This window comes from Passer domesticus, chromosome 3, assembly GCF_036417665.1.
Source record: "Passer domesticus isolate bPasDom1 chromosome 3, bPasDom1.hap1, whole genome shotgun sequence".
Classification (NCBI taxonomy): domain Eukaryota; kingdom Metazoa; phylum Chordata; class Aves; order Passeriformes; family Passeridae; genus Passer; species Passer domesticus.
Window position 1 is genome coordinate 60,123,662 of NC_087476.1, and position 7,368 is coordinate 60,131,029.

At 37.4% G+C, this 7,368-nt stretch overlaps 1 long non-coding RNA gene across 3 annotated transcripts; it reads left to right on the forward strand.

Annotated features, from left to right (window-relative positions):
• Nucleotides 1-3,350, forward strand: LOC135298112 (uncharacterized). 3 transcript variants are annotated; one of them, XR_010360089.1, is made up of 4 exons: nucleotides 1-219; nucleotides 314-448; nucleotides 1,975-2,600; nucleotides 3,136-3,350. It is a non-coding gene; the product is annotated as an uncharacterized LOC135298112 (long non-coding RNA). The 3 variants fall into 3 exon arrangements; XR_010360088.1 differs by having other exon boundaries at nucleotides 1,975-2,269; nucleotides 2,529-3,350; XR_010360087.1 differs by having other exon boundaries at nucleotides 1,975-3,350.
• Nucleotides 3,351-7,368: the final 4,018 nt, after the last annotated feature.

Consider the following 7,368-nt stretch of genomic DNA (forward strand, 5'->3'; position numbering starts at 1 on the left):
TTCATTTGCACCTGTAGTGGAGTAATTCCTAAGCAGTGGGGGCATAAGGCTAAGCAAAGAAAATGAAGCAGCGGGCCAGCTCAGGCTCATTTTTCACCTCCCTTCCCCTTTGGGTGTGGTGTGGGGACTTTTCCCCGCTACCCACAGCTGGCTGGCCCCTGCCATGCTTTATTAAGAAAGGACATGAGCAGCAGGATCAGCTCCCATTTTGTCCAGCCGGTCAGCCACTGGCAGTGTCCCTGCTGATGCAGCACCAGCACCACCCCACTGCCCTGGCCCCACAGCCTTACCCCCCCACTGCTGCTCTCCACAGGCATCGCCCCTCGCCAGCATTCCGGGAAGTCACCCCTTGCATCACTTGGCTCCTAATTTAGATTAACGTTGCAAGTTCTTCAAGGCAAGTTCTTCAAGCTCTGCAATTTCTGTGGAACTGTAAATTTGCCTTATTGTAAGTATGAACATAAAGGTAATGGCAAGGACGTGGTGATTATAGTATTTAATCTATCCCTGTTTATACTGTGGTTGCAACTTGAGCTAATGAATTCAATTTCTTTAAAGGCTTTCCCAACATAGTGCTTTAAACCAGAAGAGATTAAAGTTGGTTTATATTCCGCTATTGCTCATTTCAGATCTTGTAAAGGTTCTAACAACTGCCTATGGTTTGAGAATACAAAAATTAAAAGACCCTTAAAGGACTATAAGTAAACTGCTACTAATTTAAAAGTTGAGCAACATTTTTATAATGTATTTTATAGAAATATAACCTTGAGGGAAGCCTATTTACAAATCATGCTAATTTTTTAATTGCTTTAACAGCAGTTTGGTTTAAGTGTTATCTTTCATTTACTTCAATATTCACTTAATTTTATTTGAATTCTATGTACTTTATTATATAATTTTTGATTCCTATAATAATATAATTTTATTATACAATAATGCATTTTTCATTAAAAACATACACTCATTTTTGGTGGCTCTTGCCATGCTTAAAGTGCTGTTCAAATATTTCTATTTAGTCTTAATATCAAACTCTGTAAGACAAAAATGTGTTATTATTGAAAAAAAAATCAGAAGGGGAGATTAAGTGACTTTTTGAGGAGTAACAGCAACTATGAACAGGTTGTGACTCATGAGCAGTTCATAAGTCTTTTTGCTATTTGTATGCTGTTTTTAAAAGCTGAAACATTTTTCATATGCTACATAAAAACTCCACTCTCAACTGTTATTATAGTAAAGAAAATGGTAATATGCAATCATTAGGCCCAAATGTTTTTAATGTGATTAGACAGATCACTTGAGAGAATGACAGCAAGAAACAAAAAAGAAGATGACAAGAGATTTATTGCTTAATTTATTATTTGTCTTCTAAAGATTTTTGAGCCCATATAGTATTAATATTTTTAAATGGGAAACTGCTACCATGGCTTGTGAGAGCTGCTCCAGCTTCCCTGTCCTGATATTATGGCTGATAATGACTTTGGAGATGGGAAATTCTGCTGGGACAGGGTGTGCTCTGTAGGGAGCCTGTCCATCCCCTGCCCAGCCTGGGGAGGAAACCCCAGACACATTCACATGCTGTTTAATCCTGCAGCCATTTCAAGCAAAATGCACTCTGAATGTCTGGTTTTGTATGTAAGAATAAAACTCTATGCACAGCATGAAGCTTTGTTTCCTGGCATGCAGAGACTTGAGAAAAGTTTGTGGTTTTGAGCAGAAAACTGACTAATTCTGAATTCCTATTACACTGGGCAAGACAATGGCTAAATGGTTGTGGGAGTCCTGAGTAGGAGTAGGAATATGACTTGCTTTATAGCATTGGTAAAATCCGTAGAGGAAAGTGCACCAGAACCAGTAGTCAAAAATCATGTAGAAAAATTGGTAACAGTAGAGAAGATGGCCAGAAAGATCAGGGCTAAAGATAATGCCATCCTTTGAAAAACTTCACTTCTTATTATTTTTTCACCCTTTCCCCAGGAACAGTGTTCAAGAATGTCAGCTTTCAGTTGACAAATAAGTAAACCACATCCCAGACCTTGTTGTGATGACAGCTTTGGAGATATAAATCAAGACTAAACTGATCTAGTGATGGTTTCCAGACCTTAAAGACATCACGGGATGACTGCTGAGGAACATGACGTGTCCTACACATATGAATGAACTATCAAACCTACAAATGACAGCCTATGGTGCATTGGAAACTGAAACTGCATGGACAATATGCAATAAACGTAGTTTCAGACACACCATATAAATCATGCTGTGCACAACAGTATGTACTGCTATATTTAATCTAATAAAAATCCTTAAGAATAAATGTTTGTCAGAAAATTCTTACTGTATTTCTAAAATCATAAGTAGCTTTTCTCAGATCATGCTTTCAAGATGGATTTGTCAGGGCTGTGGTAGTGAGTGAATCTTCAGTCACAGCTGGCCTAAGTTTAGTGACTTCACAGAGTGGCAGGCTGTCAACTTAGCCTGTCAGAGAATGGGCGTATTTATTAACACATGTAATTTATCCCTGAATATAGGTGCTGAACCAGACTGGTGTAAATTGAGTGAGATGGAGCAGAAGAGCCTACAAGAGGAAAGCAATGATGAGGGTAGATAATTAAAGTTCTAAAGGAACAGATTTTGACTTACACCATCCCATAATTTGTTTTTCCTTTAATGACTTCCCTCTGTCTCCTACATGTAAATTTCACTATCTGAATGTCCGCTGAATGCTAAATGGTACCTGATTTTTTTCTACTTTGTTCTCTTTCATCCAAAATTTGGTTCTAAAAGACATTAGAAAATTTATTGATTTTCAATTTTCCACTACAGAATAATATTTGGTCCAATCTGTGTTGGTCAAAATTATGGCATTATGTTTGGCAATATTTGTTCACACTGATATTTTATATTCAAAACCAGCCAATGTTTTATACTTTTTAAATAATCAATTTTTATTTTTCTCTTTGAAAAGAAAACTGTCAGGAATTACATTAAAATAGTCAAACCCAGATGCTTGTATTTTGTATAATTAAAGTAGTTTAACTGTCTTAAGAAGCTTTGGAGATGAGTTTCATGAAAATTGTTTCTTCACACCGTTTTGAATATTAAACATTTCACAATCTGAATTTTTTTTTTTTTCAGTGCTGTTTATATACAAAGAAAACCAATCATTGGATATGATTGATAAATATGATGTCTCTCACCAAAACTGTGTGGCACCTATAGTCATCTGCCTGATAAAGATTTCATAATTGTGACTCTATTTTTGATTTATTAGTTTTGGCTTTTATCCATGAATTTTACAAATATTTTGATGATTTTTGTAACTTGAAAAATACACGCAAGAAGTCAAGATAGGAGGTTATTTGTGTCTGGTGTTGATGGTTTTCCTGTTGATATTGAACTGATCTTAGACTTTCTGTCTAAAATTTTCTTTCTTTTAAAAGAATGGGCTGAGGATGAGCTGGTTTGTACTTCATCTACTCCTTGCCCAGCTGGCAGTGAAGGATGAGAATCTGACCTCACCCTGACCTGATCAGTGTCCTGCTTGGGACAATGGTTTAAGGAACCTGTCTATAAAATGTCCTGGTTTTGTCTGGGATGGAGTTGATTTTCTTCCTAGCAGCTGGTGCAGTGCTGTGTTTTGGATTTAGGATGAGAATAACAGTGGTGTTTGAGTAGGTGCTGAGCAGCACTTGCATTAAGTCTAGGACTTTTTCAGCTTCTCATAAGTGCCTTGCCAGCAATTAGGCCGGGGGTGCACAAGAAGCTGTGGGGAGACACAGCCAGGACAGCTGATCCCAGCTGACTATTGGGATGGATATTCCACAGCATATGGTGTCATGCTGAACAGTAAAATTGGGAGGGAGCTGGCTGTGGGGGGTGAAAACCTACTGCTCATGGACTAGCTGGGCATCAGTCAGCAGGTGGTGAGCAACTTGTTTTGTATATTCTTTTAATATTATTATTATTATTATTATTTTCTCTTTCTTATTTTGTCCTAATAAACTGTCTTTATCTCTACCCACTGGTTTTACCTTTTCTTCAATTCTCTCCCCGTCCTACTGAGAGGGAGTGATCATATGACTGTGTGGTGTTTAGCTGCCTGCTGGGATAAACTGCAAAAACTGTTTTGGAGTTAAGGCTGATACTAAGAATTTTTCAGCATTTTAACTTGAACATAAAACCAATTTTCTGTCCTGAAGAATTAAGATCAGAAAAATACAGCCATCTTGTACCTAGTTAAGAGCTGTTAGTCTGCACAGGTCTTCTGTGAGCCAAAATGCCATTGTGAGAGGAGGAGCTCAACTTTTATGAATTTTCATTACTGTCCTTCTTACCCAGCACCTACCTGCTGTAGGACAATGGGGCATGGAGTCAGACTGTAGGGGAAGTGCAGTGGCACAGGAAATGTGTTTGTGTAAAGGAGGGGCATTTCCACTTTCATTTTTACAGGCAATTATTTTGACTTCCATTACTCTTTGGCCAGAGAAGAATACTTTAGGTTCAAGATTGCCTTTTAATTGAGCAAAAAACCATGCAGCTGATAGGCCTAAATTTGTTGTGCAAATGAACACACCTATCTGAATATCCACCATGAGCTGAGTGCTCCATCAAGCCTTAGAGAAAACTGGAAGCATCTCATTGACTCCCTGCAATGGAAGGATGTCTGTTTGTATCTGGCCAAATATGATGCCTCAAAGGGACAGGGCTGAACTAAATGCAACACTTTGAAAAATAGTCCCAAGGTGATGGAGGAGTAAGTTGGCGAACAGGCCATGCAGGAAGAGCTTGACCTTTGTTTTGTTTGTATTAAGGTGCAGCTCTCTTCAAAGACAGGACAGAAAAGCCATTAATTTCCTGCATGTATTTTTAAACATGAATGGATAAATTGAGAAGGCTAAAATGATCTAAGTTATGCTGTTTCCTGGTGGGTTTGTTTTTGAATGACCTGTCAGCTTTATCTTTCTGAGTCAAAAGTAACGATGCAAGCAAATATAATCTATTATGGCAATCTGTGGTGCATCTGTATCTACCTGTAACTTCATTTCTCTATTTTCTCTGTGTTTATAGTGTGCTTTCGAGAGATCTGAAGTGGAAATCAGTCAGCTCACGGGTTTGACAGGAATAATGGGAAAGGACAAATTTGTATTACAGTGGAGAGTGATAAAACAGCTAGGTGATAGGAGCAAAGCAAGGGGACAAAGTGTCTCTTGAGGGCAAGCTCCACAGAGGCCCCTAACCAGCACACCAACAGCCCCAGAATGAGCAGGGGCAGTAAAACATGGACAGCATTTGGCCTCTGCTGAAGTTCTTGAAGTTTGAAATATTTGAGTGATGGAGAAGCTGCTCTCCCTGATGGCAACTGGTTGACAGAGAGTGCTAAGCCAGATTCTCCTACAAAGGAATGCTTTCAATGTAATAGCTAGAATGGTGCATATATTTAATTAATGGGTACTGTTTCCAAGGTTGACAGTGAATGCACCCTTTAATCTTTACTTCTATGCCTTTCATAAATATACTGTGAAAAACTTGCCATAGGTTTTTTTTTTTCTTTTTCAGATTAAAAATGGCATTTGCAACTTACTTTTTAAAACTACTGTCTTCTCATGGGAAATTCTGGAAATATTTTCTATAGAAATAATTCTGTTTCTAGAGCATATATGTTTTTTATCACATTTCCCTATTGATTATGAGATATATTTGCATAAAAATATGCACATAGGAATTTATCATCTGCTACTGCTTTTTTCTGACTTGAAATAAAAATCCCTGTGGAACAAATGTACTCCTAAGCAACAGAAATTTTCATAGGAGTATTTCATTTTAAATAAAAACAAGCAGAGAAAAAGATAGCCTGAAAATATTACTTGCTACTTTTGGAAAATACTTTTTACTAATGGCTTCCACAAAGCTCTTAATACAATAATCATGCTTTTAAAGCTCTCTCCTAATTTAGTTGCAACCAGCATAGTATAATGCAGAAAAATTGATAGCCTGTCCCACATTAATATTGTTGTGGTCTTTTCAGAAAATCTTGCTCTACTTGCCAAGATGCTATTGCAATTAAATTTTGTCTTAACATCTAAAGGTGGGCAAAAGAGTAGTTCTGCAAAACTACCCATGCTTGGTGGAAAAACAGTTATGTTTTGTGTATATTTTCCTGTGATATATTTTTAGTATTCTCATGCAATCTGTAAAGGCCATTAATTAAGTCCATATATAATAACTTTCTCGTCTGAATGGACCCAAGTCTTTCTGGTTATTTTATATCTGTTTCTTTAATAATAACTAGCAAAATGGAGACTCCTAACTAGTCAAGTTATTTTCAAATTCTTTTCCCCTGTTACAAGGGTTGGTTTGGTTTTGGGGGTTTTTACATTCTTATCCTAAACAGCAAGATCCTCATTCATAGCCTGCGATACACAACAAAGAAACAAATTCAGAAAACATGTCACGGTGAAGATTTCTAAGACTTTAGAAAGAAGGCTAGACCAAATACTTCTAGCTTCATGTAACCTTCCTGACTTTGACTTGGCAAGGATTCTGCTCGCTGGTACATTCAGCAGGGACATTTTAAAGAATGTTCCTTCTCCTCTCCACCCAAGCTCCTGTGTGATTTCTCTGCCAGCCCACCCTCAGGGCTGCTTCAGGGGCAGCCTGAAGGCACAATTAGAGGACAAAGTGTAAACGTCACCTTCTGACAGCGTGCATGATGGGGGAATTAACACTGGTTTGGCACAACTTCTCCAGTGAACTTCCATTGATTAGAAATGAAAGTTGAATCAATAGAACACTCCCTAACTATCACAGACATGGTGAAGTTTTGATCATAGCAGAAATTTCATCTGTCTTTGGGAAACTCTGAAGACTAGAGCACAGCATAAATATCCTAAGAAAGATATTTTTACAAAAAAAAACAACAACCCAAGAATGCTAATGACAAGAGAGTCCTCTTCAAGTTTATTCCCAGGCTCTAAAACTCTGAAGTAAGACCAACTGGAAATAATTTGGCTGCATAATATCAAGTGGCACTTTGGAAAAATCACCAGAGTGATACAGACAGGGAATGTCAGAATTTTTCTGTTTAAAATTTTTAATGAAAAAAATTTTTTTTTGTGTTATTTACTGATTTATGGTCTATTATGTTAACTTCAGAAGAGTAAATCCTTAATTGATTTCTTTTAGACTATGAAATTAATATCATAGACTTGAAGACTAACCGACTAATGAAGAAGTTTAATTTAAAGATTGAAGATGTATGATACCATAGATTCAATATGCTTAAGGCAGAAGTACACAGTGAGGGCTTATCCTCTAACTGTCTTTGAAAGTGGTCTCCAGAAAAGATGGGAAACCAGCCTTGTAATCCTA